At 43.9% G+C, this 19,203-nt stretch overlaps 1 pseudogene; it reads right to left on the minus strand.

The window, feature by feature from the left end:
- Positions 1–3,650: 3,650 nt before the first annotated feature.
- Positions 3,651–19,203, minus strand: part of LOC142219120 (alpha-2-macroglobulin-like protein 1) — a 50,909-nt pseudogene continuing 35,356 nt past the window's right edge.

Raw genomic sequence — 19,203 nt, forward strand, 5'->3', positions numbered from 1 at the left:
ATTCGGCCAATCAGCGCTGGCCAATGCATTCTATTAGCCCGATGAAGTAGAGCTGAATGTGTGTGCTAAGCACACACATTCAGCACTGCTTCATCAAGCCAATACAATGCATTAGCCAGTGCTGATTGGCCAGAGTATGGAATTCGGCCAATCAGCGCTGGCTCTGCTGGAGGAGGCGGAGTCTAAGATCGCTCCACACCAGTCTCCATTCAGGTCCGACCTTAGACTCCGCCTCCTCCGGCAGAGCCAGCGCTGATTGGCCGAAGGCTGGCCAATGCATTCCTATGCGAATGCAGACTTAGCAGTGCTGAGTCAGTTTTGCTCAACTACACATCTGATGCACACTCGGCACTGCTACATCAGATGTAGCAATCTGATGTAGCAGAGCCGAGGGTGCACTAGAACCCCTGTGCAAACTCAGTTCACGCTAATAGAATGCATTGGCCAGCGCTGATTGGCCAATGCATTCTATTAGCCCGATGAAGTAGAGCTGAATGTGTGTGCTAAGCACACACATTCAGCACTGCTTCATCAAGCCAATACAATGCATTAGCCAGTGCTGATTGGCCAGAGTATGGAATTCGGCCAATCAGCGCTGGCTCTGCTGGAGGAGGCGGAGTCTAAGGTCGGACCTGAATGGAGACTGGTGTGGAGCGATCTTAGACTCCGCCTCCTCCAGCAGAGCCAGCGCTGATTGGCCGAATTCCGTACTCTGGCCAATCAGCACTGGCTAATGCATTGTATTGGCGTGATGAAGCAGTGCTGAATGTGTGTGCTTAGCACACACATTCAGCTCTACTTCATCGGGCTAATAGAATGCATTGGCCAGCGCTGATTGGCCGAATTCCGTACTCTGGCCAATCAGTGCTGGCCAATGCATTCTATTAGCTTGATGAAGCAGAGTGTGCACAAGGGTTCAAGCGCACCCTCGGCTCTGATGTAGCAGAGCCGAGGCTGCACAAGGGTTCAAGCGCACCCTCGGCTCTGATGTAGGAGAGCCGAGGGTGCACTTGAACCCTTGTGCAGCCTCGGCTCTGCTACATCAGAGCCGAGGGTGCGCTTGAACCCATGTGCACACTCTGCTTCATCAAGCTAATAGAATGCATTGGCCAGCGCTGATTGGCCAATGTATTCTATTAGCCTGATGAAGTAGAGCTGAATGTGTGTGCTAAGCACACACATTCAGCTCTACTTCATCGGGCTAATAGAATGCATTGGCCAGCGCTGATTGGCCAGAGTACGGAACTCGACCAATCAGCGCTGGCTCTGCTGGAGGAGGCGGAGTCTAAGATCGCTCCACACCAGTCTCCATTCAGGTCCGACCTTAGACTCCGCCTCCTCCAGCAGAGCCAGCGCTGATTGGCCGAATTCCGTACTCTGGCCAATCAGCACTGGCTAATGCATTGTATTGGCGTGATGAAGCAGTGCTGAATGTGTGTGCTTAGCACACACATTCAGCTCTACTTCATCGGGCTAATAGAATGCATTGGCCAATCAGCGCTGGCCAATGCATTCTATTAGCGTGAACTGAGTTTGCACAGGGGTTCTAGTGCACCCTCGGCTCTGCTACATCAGATTGCTACATCTGATGTAGCAGTGCCGAGTGTGCATCAGATGTGTAGTTGAGCAAAACTGACTCAGCACTGCTAAGTCTGCATTCGCATAGGAATGCATTGGCCAGCCTTCGGCCAATCAGCGCTGGCTCTGCCGGAGGAGGCGGAGTCTAAGGTCGGACCTGAATGGAGACTGGTGTGGAGCGATCTTAGACTCCGCCTCCTCCAGCAGAGCCAGCGCTGATTGGTCGAGTTCTGTACTCTGGCCAATCAGCGCTGGCCAATGCATTCTATTAGCCCGATGAAGTAGAGCTGAATGTGTGTGCTTAGCACACACATTCAGCTCTACTTCATTAGGCTAATAGAATACATTGGCCAATCAGCGCTGGCCAATGCATTCTATTAGCTTGATGAAGCAGAGTGTGCACAAGGGTTCAAGCGCACCCTCGGCTCTGATGTAGCAGAGCTGAGGGTGCACAAGGGTTCAAGTGCACCCTCGGCTCTCCTACATCAGAGCCGAGGGTGCGCTTGAACCCTTGTGCAGCCTCGGCTCTGCTACATCAGAGCCGAGGGTGCGCTTGAACCCTTGTGCACACTCTGCTTCATCAAGCTAATAGAATGCATTGGCCAGCACTGATTGGCCAGAGTACGGAATTCGGCCAATCAGCGCTGGCCAATGCATCCCTATGGGAAAAAGTTTATCTCACAAAAATCACAATTACACACCCGATAGAGCCCCAAAAAGTTATTTTTAATAACATTCCCCCCTAAATAAAGGTTATCCCTAGCTATCCCTGCCTGTACAGCTATCCCTGTCTCATAGTCACAAAGTTCACATTCTCATATGACCCGGATTTGAAATCCACTATTCGTCTAAAATGGAGGTCACCTGATTTCGGCAGCCAATGACTTTTTCCAATTTTTTTCAATGCCCCCAGTGTCGTAGTTCCTGTCCCACCTCCCCTGCGCTGTTATTGGTGCAAAAAAGGCGCCAGGGAAGGTGGGAGGGGAATCGAATTTTGGCGCACTTTACCACGTGGTGTTCGATTCGATTCGAACATGGCGAACACCCTGATATCCGATCGAACATGTGTTCGATAGAACACTGTTCGCTCATCTCTATTCATAACGTAATCTCGCCAGGCATCGTCCTGCAACAAAGAAACTATGAGGACGGTGGCAGCACTGTTTTTACTTTGAGGAATTTCAGCACACAAAGTCTGTGATCAGAGTGGAATTAGCACTTGGTCTCCACTCTATATTATAGCCGAGACCTGGTAGCTATAGAGGCCACTTTGTAGCAAAGTGTCTGCCATCTTTTAGGACCTGACATCTGTTGTAATAGTACAGCGGATTTTGTGAAGGGGTTAGAGATTAATTGCTTCTGTTCCATTAACACAATGGTTCCCTACCCCGATCCTGCGATGCCTCTATCTTCGGCTGGATCCTCCCCTTCTCTGTCGTCTTCCTCCTGCGTCACCTCCGACCCCTGCGCAGTTGACTCTGCCAGTGAAACACTAGTAGAGCCGACTGCGCAATGCAGTTCAATGCAGGAGCGGCCTCCCAAAAATGGCCACCAGCCGGCATTCGCACTCGGCTCTGCTGGTGTCTCACTGGTAGAGCCAACTACGCAGGCGTCAGAGGTGACATAGGAGGAAGACGACAGAGAAGGGGAGGATCCAGTCGAAGATAGAGGCATCGCAGGATCGTGTTCTCGAGCAGCAGTGGGGACGCCCCCATCGCATTTTCAGCGCTGGGGCCCTCCCCCATCGCTGCGAGATAACTAATTTGCATATCAGTAAAAACCGGTATTTCTAAGGAACGGCGCGGCGGAGATCACATCTAAAGGTAAGAGAAGATTAGCCTTTCTAAAGGCTATTCCGACGTCTTATCCACAAAAAAAGAGGTTTTCATGGTAGAATCCCTTTAAGAAAATTTTCTCAGAGGCATCGAGAAGCATTGAGGTGGTCTTGGGAAAACATACAATGGGTCATCGTGTATTTTTGGACGGGAACAGTTTCCTTTCCTTTAGCAAATAACCACATTACTACGAGATATCAGACACAGGTTTGATATTTTAATTGTTCTTTTTGTTGCTGTTACAGATGTCAGACGTAGTCCCCGGTGTTGAGTTGCAGAGACTTGTGCGGTATACACAACAGCCAGGTCTGAGCAGGAACTTCTAGACTAATCTGCAGTAAAACAAATAACAGGAGTCAGGTTATATAGAGAATATATTTGTTATATACATGCAGTGATATCAAAGCTGTATACACAGGCAAATAAAATCATAAACATTTGTAGTGTCCCCAATAGGGCTCTATACATGTATAAGCAAATGGGAATCCACTTACATTTACTGCTCGGGTGCTTGTATTCTACAATGGTATGGTCATCTGGAAGACAAAAATAGCCGCCTTAATCCCTATGCTCTAATACTGAGCTTTATAGAAAAACTGTTATCTAATAGAGTTAAAAAAGGAAATGGCCCATCAAATTCAACTGTCTTTACCTGTCTCATAGTAATCATATACTTTAACTGTAGCCGGTTTTAGGTCCTTCACCACACTCTGCTGTTCCACCATGAAGGAGAGCTTTGCTCGATATTTACCAATCTACGGTGAGATGAGATTATCATGAGTAAAACCTCAATGGTTCTGAAAGCTATCAGAGAACTTTTCAGAGACACAGATATCCAATTTGCTTGAAAATAAACTACCTAAAACTTAGCTAAAGATCAGTAGATGTGGATGGTTTTCACAGAAATCTCAGACGTTCTAACTTAAAAGGACTAGAGATGAGCGAGTAGTGTTCGATCGAGTAGGTGTTCGATCGAATACTACGGTATTCAAAATACTCATACTCGATTGAACACTACTAGCTGTTCGAAGTTTAAGGTTCGATGCAGGACCAGCGTTGATTGGCAGAATGCTATACATTCTACCAATCAACGCTGGTTCTTCTCTTACCTTTAGAAGTCTTCTCCGTGCAGCGTCTCCGCGGTGTCTTCCGGCTGGAATTCACTCTGCCTAGGCATCCGGCCTAGGCAGAGCCGACTGCGCATGCGTGGGCATGCCCTCGCATGCGCAGTCAGCTCTGCTCAGGCGTCAGGCCGGGCAGAGCTGACCGCGCATGCGCAGTCAGCTCTGCCTAGGCCCCAATGCCTAGGCAGAGTGAATTCCAGCCGGAAGAAGATGCGGGGACGCTGCGCCGGGAGAAGACTTCAAGGAGAATCCAGCCCGAGCGTCACTCGAGGACTTGGTAAGTATAATGTTATCGAATTTTGCGTACCCCTGAAATGAGCATTTCCCCCCATAGACTATAATGGGGTTCGAAATCCGTTCGAACAGTCGGACAGTGTGCGGCTGTTCGAATCGGATTTCGAACCTCAGACATTTTAGTGTTCGCTCATCTCTAAGAAGGAACCATCAAATGACAGCAACATCAAAGTTACAATAAGACTGATACAAACCAAGTTCCGGTACAAAATCACCATGTCAGGCAGGATCTCACTTCTCTGGATTAACCCAGACTCCTCCAGCTGTGAAGAAAAACTGGTGTTAGAATTACGGTATAAAAAGAATAAATTTGGGCTTCAAATAAAATATGATTTGTACGTGAGAGGCCCTTGTCCTCCAAGAAATTCAGATGTTTAGTCAGGATTTTTTATTGTAAGAGGACACGTTGTTTTAACATAGTAGATAAGGTTGGATAAACCTACAAAGTTTATCCGGTAGACGGCAAAAAAATCCCACAAGAGTGAGGAAAAGGAAATCCTTCCCCACTCCAAACATGGCAAGTAGACCAAGTCCCTGGATCAACATCCAATCCCAAAAAATGATAGCTTCAATAACCTATGATATTCTTGCATTTAATAATGGAATCTAGTCGCATCTTGAACTCTTATAAGTTATCAGACATCACCACGTCATGTGGCAATACCAGATACAGCCCATGGGCACATGTGGACCTTTCGTTGTGTATTAGGAATCCTAAATTATTATACAGTAGAAGGACTTATTTATCTTCCTTGCACTCTATAGATTCTGAATTTTTTTACCAGCAATGAAATTAGAAGCTCTTGAGCCCAATACCAAATCTGTAAATGGGCCCCTCAGTGACTATGTAACATTTACAATACAAGGTCCTTCATTTCCAGAACTTACCTTCTTTATGGTGCTCTCTACTGGGCTATAGCCAGACAACATCTTGACCTCTATAATGGCCATGTTAGAATTCCGCCGAGTAGCGGTGTACCTGTAAAGACAAAAGTTATGTATTGATAATAGATTACATATTGCTTGTACTATGATGGAATACCCAAGGGGTCGAATCATGGGATGTTGACTGTTTTTCAGTTTGGTTTCCAGGAATGAACATTATATGGCTCAGTGTGTGGACATTACTTTATTTATATGTTACTGTCATTGTACCATTGTATTGTGCACTGGTGGTGGTTATTCCTTTTTGGGATTGTATATGGGCGGTCATATATATGGGCGGTCTCCAGTTCTGCCTCAGAATGTTATTGGGGAGAATTGGCTCCATGCACCAGATCTCTGGATAGGTCATGGATACCTAATGACGGCCTTTGGTTTACAAGGCTCTCTGGTGTGTGTAGTAGTGTCTGTACACTGAGCTCACGTGTTCTTGTGAGAAGAGTTTGACGTTAAGACCGACAGTCCAAGATGGGGAGAATGTACAGAATATGAGCAACAGTTATTCAATTGTACAGTAAATGACTGCCTAGGAAACCGATTAGAGAAGAAGTTCCCCACATGCTAAAAGAGATCAGGAGATAGTTGTAAGGAGATGACCACCAACGCCAACCACTTACATCAAAATTAACTTGTGAGAGACTGACCCAGATTTACTCTTGTCGACTAGACCAGACTTGTTGTTGCTGTGACACATCTTATGTGTATCTTGGCCCATTTTAGGTGCCTCTTGGTTAGCTTAAGTTAAAATTTTCCATGCTTTCTAGGCAGATGGTTGTGGCTTCCCTGAAGAGGAGGACATGACTTGAATGCACCAAAATTTTGCCATAAAATTCTGGCTCCGACTAAGCTAACGAAAAGGTTGGTGTAATATTAGAGTAGACAATCCAAAGATATGCCACATATGCGCTCACCATCCCTATTCACTATTACAGCTATAGCACATATTCCATATTACTAGGACTTCGGTCACTATTAGAAATTATCTTGAAATAGTTCAGGAGTAAATTTAAAAAGACTTACAAGGCAGTAATAGAAATGCGAAACTCTGTCACAGAATCCGTCGTAAAGTCTGTTCTCTGAGCCGTTACACGCAAGTAGAAGTTGGCCTCATGTTCGGGAGTAGGGATATTGTATCTCAACACCGCCTGTGAGTTAGAAGTCAATCACCATGAAAAAGGGAATAGGTCTATGGTACCGCATATCGTATAAAACATGTCATGGGACATAACAGATATTGGTAATAACTAGAGATGAGCGAGTAGTTATTCGATCGAATACTACGGTATTCGAAATACTCCTACTCGATCGAGTACCACTCGTTATTCGAATGTAAAAGTTCGATGCAGAACCAGCATTGATTGGCCAAATGCTATACAGTCGGCCAATCAATGCTGGTTCTTCTCCTACCTTTAGAAGTCTTCTCCGTGCAGCGTCCCCGCGACATCTTCCGGCTCTGAATTCACTCTGCCAGGCATCGGGCCTGGGCAGAGCCGACTGCGCATGTCCGCTTGTAGTGCGGGCCCAATGCCTGGCAGAGTGAATTCAGAGCCGGAAGACGCCGCGGGGACGCTGCACGGAGAAGACTTCTCGGAGGATCCAGCCCGACCCTCACTTGTGGGCTTGGTAAGTGTAATTTGATCGAACGTTGCCTACCCCTGAAGCGAGCATTTTCCCCCCATAGAGTATAATAGGGTTCGATATTCGATTCGAGTAGTCGAATATTGAGGGGCTACTCGAAACGAATATCAAATCTCGAACATTTTACTGTTCGCTCATCTCTAGTAATAACCAATTTGCAGAACTACTTTTTATAACCCTAGAATGAAAGGAAATACAGAAGACACCATGTACATTTCTCAGTGGGCAATGAAGTTTTATTCACAATTGTAGGATTGGTTTGCTGGTACATTAGGTCACGATGAGCCAATAGAGAGGAAGTCCACTCTGAACTCCTCATGAGGAGTCTTTGGCTTTACAGTATCAGAGAACTGCAATACTGCAGGAAAAAGCAACAACTATATACTCACACAGTTTTCATTGCAATTTTGTAAAAATTGCAGGAGAAAAAAAAAAATAGGAGTCATGATGACCACATGAGAATACACCATAATGCAAAAGATCCATCACAGAGTGGGGTCAGGTGCTCAGGATAAAAGCCACCACTGAAGGTCAAGCTATTGTTTCACAACTCATCGAGTATATATCTTAAGAATGTTACAAATCTTTTTGCTTACCTGAACAAAAACACAACCAGCCCCTGTGACAGTCACGTTATAGTCTTCAGGGATTTTGGGTAGTGCTGTCCTTTGAACTAGGAGTCTGTTATTCTTATCCACATGGAACTGCTCATGGAATCCTGACTTAGAATTGACTTCCACAGTAACATCTTCTTTATCAGAAAATGTCATCTCTCCATACTTGGCCAGAGCCTGTAGAGCCACCACTGTGTCCTTCAATAGGAAAAAAATAGAAAATTTACAATAGGTTCAAGGTGAATTAAGACTGGCTAACATTTAATATAGCCTATTTATCTTACAGGTTTGTCAGAAAGTGTAATAGTTGTCTTAGTGTAACCTTTGATTATGCCTTATCCTCAACACCTCCTGGCACCTCAAAATCAAACACATTTATCACTTCCGCTCGGTCGTCAGTTCTGAAAACTACAAAAATGCTAATCCACGACCTTATTTTTTCCTGTTTAGACTTCTACAATGCCCTCAGTGGCCTCCCAGCAACTACTCTTGTCCCCGTGCAGTCAACTCTCAACCCTGCCACTCAGTAAAGCCATCTCCCCACACAGATCTCTGATCCTCACGTGACCTTCTCATGCGTTCTGTTATCTGCTATTCACGCATTCACCTTCAAGACTTCTCCCATGCATCTTCTATACTCTGAAACTCCCTACCACAATATATAAGACTTTCCTCAACAAGAACTACCTTTAAGGTACCTTTAAGTCTTATAGCTTCATGGTACACTACCACATTAATTTGCCATAAAGTCGATGAATGAGGACCTATAGATAATTTTCCCTGAATATGTCAAGTACTTTGTGAATGTGATGTGTACGCCATCTTATATAAAACCTTCAGCCCAGCCCATCAAGATAATATATAAGAAGGTGACAGGAAAAGTGCTGGAGTCTTGCTATATCAGCGTCAAATCCAGTGCGGGTCTGGAATAGGTTTTAGCCCCAGGTGTGGGACCCAAGGCCCATAAAAGGCTGCAGAGGCTACACTTCAGGGCAGATCCAGAAAATGAGGAAGTGGCTGGGTCTGTCCTGTAACCCTGAGTCTGGGGAGACCAATTTGTGTTTTTCATATGGCTGATAGTAAGGCACATGTATAGTTAGGTTATAATTTCTGTTTTGTTAGTCGCTCGGACGAGCAGGATTTTGTTTTTGCCTGAAATTAAGGCTGTATTTTGTTTTGCTCATTTGTGCATGAAGTCAAGGTTTTTTAAGTAAATAAACCAGTTTACTGCACAGTTTGTGTCCCTTTCTTGACTGTTTTGGGTCCACATCACCATTTCTATTGAGCTAACTTCCCCACAAATAATATTATTCAATAGCTCATGTTTATTAGGACCAGTACATGCTATACTGCTTATTCCTTACTTTACCTGTGTAGAAGAGAATCCTCCATGTGGGTTCTGCTGCTTGGTCAACCAGTTCACAATAAGTGATGCTTTGCCTACATCTGGAGATGGACAAGACAGGAGAGCCAGAAGCACATAGGAGGTCAACTCCACCTCTGCCGATGGAGCTCTGTGCCAGTAGGAGCCCTCAGGAGGAGTAGAGTCCCTCTGCCAGTGCAGTTGTCTATCTGTAATGGAATGAACAATATGTAGAAATTCTTTAAGCAATGCCTTGGGATCATATACTGCATGTTGCTTCAGAAGCCCGGTCCATAAATTGGTGAAACAATGGAAATTTCTCATTGACATAGCTCTGAATAGTTCTTCTCTAAACATCACATCTAAAGTTAGAATTTGGCAATCCAAAAACCAAATTGTCCAAGGAAAAATTACCCCATGTTTCCATCTATGCTATACCTATTATGTATAAATTACAAATAACTTGTATTCAGTCCTAATACAATAAACTATGAACATCCCATTACATGTTAGATATTCTGGTGCAGTAATATACTGTAGGGAGTGCTGCTCATCTGTGTAGGATTGCCAAGTTTCAGTCTATGTATTCATCTCCTGCAGTCTGCAATTTGCGGCTAAAATGATGTTTTGGCGACAAGGATGGGAGGTTCAGATTATGGAGGATCTTAATCCTGGATCATTGGCAGAAGGGAGGACACGGTAGGGTGGTAGACACATGTGAGAAGATGTAGGGAGGAGCAGCACCGTGGAGCGCCTTGTGGTTGAGATTGAGAAATTCAAGTTTATGTTAAACCTTTCTATGTTATTAATATCTATATTAAAAAAAAATCTAAAGGTCACTCAACGTCGCTCAAAAGGTGCCAAATATTGGAAGATGTTCTCCAGATGGTATATATACGATGGCATTAGTTCTCCTAAATAGGAGTAGCATATAGCTGCATATGTTCACCAAATAGCCTATATAATATCATAAATCATTTTATATATATACTGTGATGAATAACCACTATACCCACTATAGTAAATATAAGGACTTTTTGGAATTGCTAAATTCTTATTTTCTTACCTCCCCGCACTGCTTTTGCCTCCAATTTGGCCAACAAAGTTTCCCTGAGTTCATTCTCTCCACACAGTGAGAAGGTGTAGGCCAGCAGAGCCTGAGTGTATACACTTCTGACACCCGCAGAAGATTTCTTCAGGTAGGATATAGCTTTGGTAAGTAAGGGCTCCTGAGAGGAAAAAGAAAGAATGTTTTCTCAAAGGGCTAATTTTCATATTTTCAAAAATGGTGACAACGGAGGAAGCAATTTACAAGGAGAAAACACGGATTCAGGTGACGCTAACCTATCTGTCTGCAGGGATGGTGTGATATTCTGGGTTCTGGTGACACTAACCTATCTATCTGCATGGCTGGGTGATATGCTGGTTCTGGTGACACTAACCTATCTATCTGCAGGGCTGGGGTGATATGTTGCGATCTAGAGACTCCTTTTAAGGGGATTTCCATGTGTGTCGTACTTTTATATTGTGCTTTATACTGGAGTTCTATAGTGGGTAAGTGGTTAATACCCACCATCCCTGGTGACCTATGGGGATGTATGAGTACGGTACATGCACCATCATGAGCAACCTCCATTCACCTTCTCTGTCTCCTTACCCAAATTCTTGGACCACATTAGAACAATTACACTGCTATGAATGTTATCAAATACAAATTGACTAGTCTAAAGATTATAATATTATTCTTTACTATATAATCAATAATAACTCAATGACTTACCTCCAGAGATACCCCGGCCTCCAAAAGGCTTATAGCTATGTAAGCAGAGAACAAAATTCCATCATCTCCTCCTCCCTGAAACACAAAATAACCATCTCACATTTTATTTATTTCTTAATTAGAAAAATACTGAAATATAGGGAAATGGTAACACGAGACGTTATGACATAGTTGCAGCGTTGAACGATGGGGAACTAAAGTTTTGGAAACACCACGGGGCCATCTCTATGGAAGCATTTTTTTAAAAGTTTGTCTTTATGTCCATGATGTCACCTCTATGATATCCTACCTTCAAGACACTATTGAAAAGCTCCCCAACCTTGCGGAAACTTCCAGAATCTTCCTGATTGCTCTTCAGCCAGGAGAGGGAATGGTTTAGGTGACTTTCATCTATCAAGATATATGGTCGGGCTATGCTATAGGACTTCACTACAGATCCAGTCAACCTGTGGAAACATAATGAAGTGAAATTTCTCACCACCAGCAAAACATGACAAAATAAGTAATTTTTTTCCCCTAAAGACAACCAAAGCACACAATTCTAACACTGGATGTGACTTCAAATTTTCCAGCCACCTAAAAATGTTATGAATTCTCCTAAAGAGGCGATCCCTTGCCCAATGCTTTATATTTATTGTTTGGACAGGAGATGCTTATATGGCCCAAGCCATCTGCAAAAATAGATGGCTATAGTATATGGCTGTGGTCCTGTTATTGCAGACTAAAGCTTGGTTCATACTACAAGAATCAGTTTGTGTCTGTTCTCTGCAACAGTTCAACATCTGTTGCTGTCAACCTATGATGGAAGACAGCAACGGACATTAAACTGTTGCAGAGAACATTAGGGCCTTGTTTTGTGTGGCATATTATGTCTGACTATCAATGTTCTACTGATGCATAACCCATTATGTCTTGGCTCTTTGAAGGACTGATAGGCTTCAAGATCTGGAGGTCTTTGTTAGGTTGTTAATATCCGTTGCTGTCTTCAGTCATAGGATGACTATCTTTCGTTACAAAAGTAAACAAACATGGCGGAAGATAGTGTTCATCTTCTTGTTTACATTAGTATTAATGGGAACGGGCAAAGAATCAGTCTGCAACAGTTTAATGTTCGTTGCTGTCATCCATAATTTGCGGCATAAAGCAAGTAAAACAAGGCCATACTGTTTAACCAGAATTCAGCCATCAACTACAGATAAGCAATGCTGACTATAGACAGAGAAGGGGAAGAAGAGGAAATGCCCAGACAAGGTTGTTTTAACACATTGATAGGTCAAGTACAAAGGTTTCATAAGGTGGCAGCAGGGGCACCATTTTTTGTATGGTTAATATAGCCCTGGGCTTATGTACTACAATACTTTATCTTTCACTGGCTGTCTGGACCTGCTACTTAGCATTAGCACATACAGCCCATAGAAACAGAAAGCAGTTTCCTTTTTCAATTTCACTATTAGTAATACTAAAAGGGATTTTCTCAATAATTTTAATACACGTATAAATCGATAGTATAAAACACAAAACCAATAAGGAATTTTTCGGACTATCGGACGCACTTTTTTCCCTCCAAATATGGAAGGAAAATGGGGGTGCGTCTTATAGTCCGAATGCTGAGTGCAGCGTCTGTGCGTCTGTGTCCCGTCCCTGTCCTGTCTGTGTGAAGCAAAAGAAGAGCAGCGCTGTCTGGCCCGCCCCTCCTTCCCGCCTGTGTCGCTTCATTGCCGGAGCGAGATATGAAAGGCAGGGAAGGAGGGACGGGCCAGATGGGTGAAGGAGGTGAGTTTTCAAGTGCTTAGAAAACCACGCCTCCTTCACCCGTCTGGCCCGCCCCCTTTTCTCTTCTTGCATAGCTTCACTTAAAAAAACCTTAGTGCATCTTATGGTCCGGTGCGTCTTAGGGTGCATTCACACTACTGATACAATGCCCGATTCTGAACATTAAAACACGTTCAGAATCAGCGGTGTATAAAGCAGTTCCCATTCATTTCTATGGGAGCCGGCATACGAGCGCTCCCCACTGAAATGAATGGGCTGCTTTTTTCACTACGATCGCTCCCATTGAAGTGAATGGGAAGTGCTGGCATGTACAGTTAGCTCTGCTCATTCCAAGCCGTACACGCCAGCACTTCCCATTCACTTCAATGGGACTGCTCGTAGTGAAAAAAGCAGCTCATTCATTTCAATAGGGAGCGCTCGTATGCCAGCTCCCATTGAAATGAATGGGAACTGCTTTATACGCGCTGATTCTGAACGTGTTTTATTGTTCAGAATCGGGCAGTGTATCAGTAGTGTGAATGCACCCTTAGAGTCTGAAAAATACGGTACATTGATATAAATAACTTGATTCTACCTCCCATGGCAAGATTATTGGTGCGTGAACTGAAATTCTAAAAGAAAAAGTGTAACCATATTCATAATATCTCACAATATCATACACTGTAATACAAATATAGTCAGATCCACCAACCATGTGTTTCCCTCTCTGTCTCTCTTTCCAAAAGCGCTGTATGATCCATCATCATGTTTGTATTGAAGCTGACGCTCATACCCTGTGAAAAATTTTAAAAATATACAGTATATATTTTTAGTGACCATTCGGCTTAGCTGGGGACAGAAGAGATGGAGCGCTATTTTGGTTTTTGTAGTACAGTTTGTTGTTCTGGACGTCATACCACTTTTGAAGCGCCACCGAGTATCTTAATAAAAGTAGCACCCGCAGACATGTGACCCCGTTTTGAAAACTGCACCACTGAGGGAATTTATTAGCTTTATTAGTTTTTAACCCTTGAACTTTACAGTAATTTCATTTCAAGAAATGAATGTGCAGCTTATAATGAAAAGTAAAAATTGCAATTTTTCCAGAATATCTCAGTGTTCAATATGTTGTGTCCAGCTTGTGTCGGCAGACTCACACTCCAAGAACTGGTAAGTGGGTATCCCAATGTACAACAGCTTTTGGAGCGTTCATCTCTGATACAAGCCGGGCACAACATGTTACGCACTGAAATTACATATTCCTGGAAAAATTGCCATTTTCACCTTTCACCATTATCTGAGCATTAATTTCTGGAAAATAAATTAATGCAATACTTGGGAGTTAACAAAGGCTCACTGCACCCCTGGATAAATGCATCCGGGGGGTAGATACCAAAATCCCATGTTACTGACAGTTAAGGGCTCTGAAAAGATGTTGTGACGTCCAAAAACCAAATCATCCAAGTCTGTACTCCAAAAACCACATAATGGTCATGTTTGACTGCAGCATCTAAGGGGTTAAAACCCCTGATCTGAGCTCCTCTCCGACAGGAGAGTAATGGTGCAGGTGTTCATTTAGAGAGGGTTTAGTATAGAATTTCTCACCGCTCTCCAGGAACTTCTTGGCTTTGTTAAGGATTTCATCGGTCAGTTGATGAGTCTTCTCCAGATACTTCAGAATAAAGATAATAGGAGCAAAGAGAGCCATGTTCTGTTCTCCACATCCATATGGCATGGCCAGGAGACGATCGAGGTTCTGCAGGGCTGTGCCCATCAGATCTCCTGCAGGGGAATAACAGGATTTCGATGTTAATATAAATTCATAATAAAAATGGAATTAAAGGAAATGTGTAATATAATGTGTAATATTCACAAAAAAATAGGCGTCCCCTAAGTACTAATATGGTGATATTGGGATCCTTGATAGGATAGGGAATATACTGTACCTTTGTTGTGTGAATGTGCAGTCTAAATACTGAGAAGAACATTGAGGTTGCGTTGCAGGATGCCAATGATTAGACACAGGGACCCCCGTCCCTCCCTCTGCCAAATACTTTAGATTTCTCACTTGCTATTCCATGGAGCTAAACTATCGAGGCCAGACGTCTCTTATATGGCAGCCACAGCAGGAACCCAGCAGTGTATTACAGTCGTGACCATGCTGTTGATCAACCAAGGTATCAGGAGTCCTCACATGACCTGTGCCTTACACTAAAGCATGGAATGTCATGAGATTAACTGCCCGTATTAGGTGTCTACCAAACATATTCAATATGGTTCAAGGCTAAGCTTGAAGAACATATGAGGAAGTTTAGGGACATTGTCTATTTGCTACATTTTTTGCACAGAGGTTCTGATGAGAAAACCCAAAAAATTGTAGATCTTACCCAACGCTGTGATATAAACTGTTGTTGTATCATTCAGAACATTATCAGGGATCTTTAGAGATATCTCCTCCACTTTAGGATCACCTAAAATATAATAACCAAAGGGATTATTATACTATTAACTAAGCATTACATTTACAAATCGTATCATGTGTTCATCTATTGAAGAGGAGATTGGAATAAGCCCCATTGATATTCACGCCCACAGCAAGTACATCATTTCCCATGCCTAATAGCAACACTATGATCTCAGGCATCATCATGATGTACTATTAGGGCCCCTTATCATGGCGGAAACTGCCAGTGGTAGGTAGAGATAAAAGCAGGAGCAGAAAAAATAAGCAATCTTATTCCACCAGAATCCTGATGCCTTCTAATCAGTAAATCTTTGTATTACACTTGTATCATTAGGTAATGTAATATCCTCTTACCACCCTCATTGACGCAGATCAGAAAGCTGTGAGATTTCTCCACCAGGACACTTCCAGGCTGAGAATACAAATAAGAGATGAAGTGTTTTTGAGTACTGGATATTTAATAAAATTTTGCATATTAAAAGTATATAGTTATAGGGGGCTGCAGGGCATGACAGCCCCCTCTAAGTTTATGACGTCAGACAGGTGAAGGAAAACCTATAGAAGGTTAGATACACAATGGAAGTAGAATTACTTGTGAACCATTTTTGGGATATCATTGCACACTCACCTGCACTAGCACTCTCTTTCCAATGGTGTCTCTTCTACGTTGGTTAGGAACAACAGGGATCTCTGTTCCACAAAATTCTTTGGTATCTACAGCTTCAGTCGTTACGGTAATATTTACTTCTCCTGAAAAGAGATCCAGATGGTAAGTTATATAATAGTGAAAACAACATTCAAAGATGTGTCCTTCCTCTCCATTTCTATTAGTTCGCCAAACAGTTCTCCATGTTAAGTTGATTCCCAAAAAAAGGTCACTGGTTCAAATCGATAATCAGCCATGAAGAGAATTTCCCAACAAAAAGAGAAACAGCATCATCCAGTACATTGATAGCATTCTCTCGGCCAAGAAAATGACCAAACTAGATCATGTGAGCGCCATGATGAATACAAAATGAAGTCCATAAAACAAGTCAAAAGCCAAGAGGTGACATCCAAGCAAAATATCAGCATCAACAAGTCGGCTCATCGTAAGGACTATCAGTTCTGGCGCAACAGACATGGCAGTGGAGGTGACTTTATGCTTCATAATAGTGAGATTATAGAAGTCCATGCAAGCATCGTGCATTACACAAGTCTGGTATGGTGGCCCGAAAAAAAAAGCTGAAGAAACCTCGACTTCAGGAGTGTGTGAAAAGTGGATAGTAGAAGCTAGAGGAAGAGGCATGGACAGGGGTGATGTCTAGGGGTGAAAGCTATGTAGGTGTGGATGCAAGCGCAGCAGCAAAAAAGGTGGCTAGAGGCAGAGGCAAGTCCAGAGGCAACAAGGCCAAAGATTTTCCATGTACTAGCCACTCATGCAAAACTCGCCCATGTTGCCAGACTTATGCGAGATCTCTCCGTGTCTTTGAGGAGCCCACCAAGAGGGTCAACGATGCACTCATGAGTGTTACAATCCTGCTCCTGTGTGTGATGCGAGAATCCCTCATCGCCGTCATGGATAACGCATTGTACACTGAGGAGTCGGGCATAGGAGCAGAACCTACCAGCAGGATAGTCAGTGCACACTCCTGTCCGCTTCACAGCATATATTGATGGGGGAAGAGAAGGACGACGAAGTGGCAGATGATCTTATTGTCACACAGGAGGCTAGCTAGAGGCTAGCCACTCCCTATCTCCCAGGCATTTCATTGCAGGCAGAAGTACAGCGCAAGCCACCCACATGCCCAAGCCTTCAACAGCCTCATCTAAAAACTGCTGGCCCTGGAGATGTTGGGTTTATGCTTCTGGATACTCAGGCCTTCTGTCACCAGATGGCAGCTGGGGCACCTCCCTATTCTGGGCCTAGCCATTACTACTCCTCTTGGTGTTCTGTCCCCGCCTTGCGCCTGCACGTGTCCCATAACATCAGTCGGGCCCAGAGTTCCGCGCTTTACTGCAAGGTCTACTTGACCACCGATGTATGGACAAGCACCTGTGGTCAGGGATGCTGCTCCTCTGTAATGACAGGCCGGGTGAATGTAGTGGAGTCTGGGCCCAGGGTGCAAACTGGGGTGGCCTATCTCCTCTCCCAGCCCAAAATTCATGGCAGGGTTTCTCTGAAAGCCTACTCCTGGAGGAAATGGAGAGTGACCCATACAGTTGGGGGCAGCGAAGTCATGCCAAGTAACACACTGGCACACATGGCTGACTTCATGTTGGGTTGCTTTTCAAGAGACAAAGGCATACTTCACATCATGGAGAGCAGACAATACTGGATTGAACAAAAATTAAGCTTATATAGCGTACCTGATTTGCTGTGTATCACACTTAGCTTCTGGGGGTACAGCATTAAAAACATGTTTGACCATACATGGCCTGATTGAATGAACGGCTATGTCTCCCACTTAGCTTTGTGGGTTACACCCTTAAAAACTGGATTGACCTGATATAGCCTGATTCAATTGCTGTGTATCCCACTTAGCTTTAGGGGGTACAGCTTTAAAAACATGTTTGACCATACATAGCCTGACAGAATGAATGGCTGTCTCCCACTTAGCTTTGTGGGGTAGACCCTTAAAAACTGGATTGAGCGTACATAGCCTGACTGAATTTCTGTGTCTACCAGGTAGGTTTTGGGATTATACACCATGAAAAACTGGATTGAGCGTACATTGCCTGACTGAATTTCGGTGTCTACCACCTAGGTTTTGGGGGTACACACCCTGGATATCTGGATTGAGCGTACATAACCGGACTGAATTTCGGTGTCTCCCACCTAGGTTTTGGGGGTACACACCATCGACATCTGGATTGAGCATACATAGCCTGACTGAATTTCGGTGTCTCCCACCTAGGTTTTGGGGGTACACACCATCGATATCTGGATTGAGCGTACATAGCCGGACGTAATTGCTCTGTATCCCTGTTTTGGGGTTACACACTGCCTGAACAGCACTGAATTGCTCTGTATTCCTGTTTTGGGGCTACACACTGCCTGAGAAGCTGGGTTCAGCATATATGGCTGGACTGAATTGCTCTGTATCCCTGTTAGGTGTTTGGGGGTCCACTGCCTGCAAAGCTGGGTTGAGCGTATCTGGCTGGACTGAATTGCTCTGTATCCCTGTTAGGTGTTTGGAGGAACACTGCCTGCAACGCTGGGATGAGCGTATATCGCTGGACTGAATTGCTCCATATCCCTGATTTGGGGAGACACCCCATTGAAATCTCGACTCCTCTCCCTGCAGTGTATAGCTCTGAAAAGAGCTGTTGTTGTTCTTCCGTTTTTCCCTGCCTACTAGAAGCTATCTAGCCCTCAGCAGATCTCTCTCTCTCCCTATCTCTCACTGCAAATGACACGAAGATGGCGCTGGCTATTCTTATAAATGGGAGGTCACATGTTTTCGGCAGCCAATGGTTTTTTTACATTTTTTTCAATGCCTCCGTTGTCGTTGTTCCTGTCCCACCTCCCCTGCACAATTATTGGTGCAAAAAAAGCGCCAGGGAAGGTGGGAGGGGATACAAATTTTTACTGCATATGCCGTGTGGTATTCGATTGCAAACAAATACCTCGAACGGCCTGATATTCTATCGAATACCTATTCGAGCAAACGGCGTTTGCTCATCTCTACTCATAATAATAGTCTTCACAATTCTGCACCAATGTTTTTAAAACAGTAAAATGCACCACAGATGACGGTATCGCTTAGCTAGGGTAACACAAAAGTTTTTAGCGAAACTGATGATAAGTTGTATCAGAATATTTGACTGCAATAATCT

The sequence above is a fragment of the Leptodactylus fuscus genome, chromosome 10, assembly GCF_031893055.1.
Source record: "Leptodactylus fuscus isolate aLepFus1 chromosome 10, aLepFus1.hap2, whole genome shotgun sequence".
Lineage (NCBI taxonomy): Eukaryota > Metazoa > Chordata > Amphibia > Anura > Leptodactylidae > Leptodactylus > Leptodactylus fuscus.